This window comes from Penaeus chinensis, chromosome 9 (assembly GCF_019202785.1).
Source record: "Penaeus chinensis breed Huanghai No. 1 chromosome 9, ASM1920278v2, whole genome shotgun sequence".
Lineage (NCBI taxonomy): Eukaryota > Metazoa > Arthropoda > Malacostraca > Decapoda > Penaeidae > Penaeus > Penaeus chinensis.
In genome coordinates this window covers 1139947-1140546 of record NC_061827.1, presented here as the reverse complement: position 1 = coordinate 1140546, position 600 = coordinate 1139947, and positions in this window count along the sequence as shown.

The window sequence follows — 600 nt, the reverse complement described above, 5'->3', positions numbered from 1 at the left end:
TAATTTTCCCTTCTTTAAAACCCGCAACAAAAAATCCATTTAATTTTTTTTTTTCCCTTTTCTTTTTTTTCTTTTATATTTTTTTCAAGTCTTTTTCCCCTAAAACGTTTTCTGAAGACGGAAAATTTTTAAAAGGGCGTGACGTAACATAAAAACGATATTTTTTGGGGGGTTTCCCTTTTTTAAAAAGGTCCTTTCTTTGCTTTTGACGACAGTTTTTGAAAAATGCTCTTTAAAATTAAAAAAAAAATTTATTTATTGATCTATATGTGTAAAGTTTTTTTTTTTCGCTATCCCATTTTTTTTCTTTTTTCCCTTTAACTGTTTTTTTTTTTTTTTTCTTTTTTTTTCGAAGGAATGAAATTTAGCATTTTTTTTTTTTTTTCGAGTCCCTCTCTCTTTAACAAAACACGTTTCAGATTCTCCCCCTCTTTCTTTCCTCTCTTCTCTCTCTCCCCTCCTCTCTGTCTCTCTTTCTTTTCTCCCTCTTTCTCTCACACTATCCTCCTCTCTCTCTCTCCCTCTCTCTCTCTCTCTCTCTCTCTCTCTCTCTTTCTCTCTCTTTCTCTCTCACTACCTCTCTCGCTCTCTTCTTGCTCA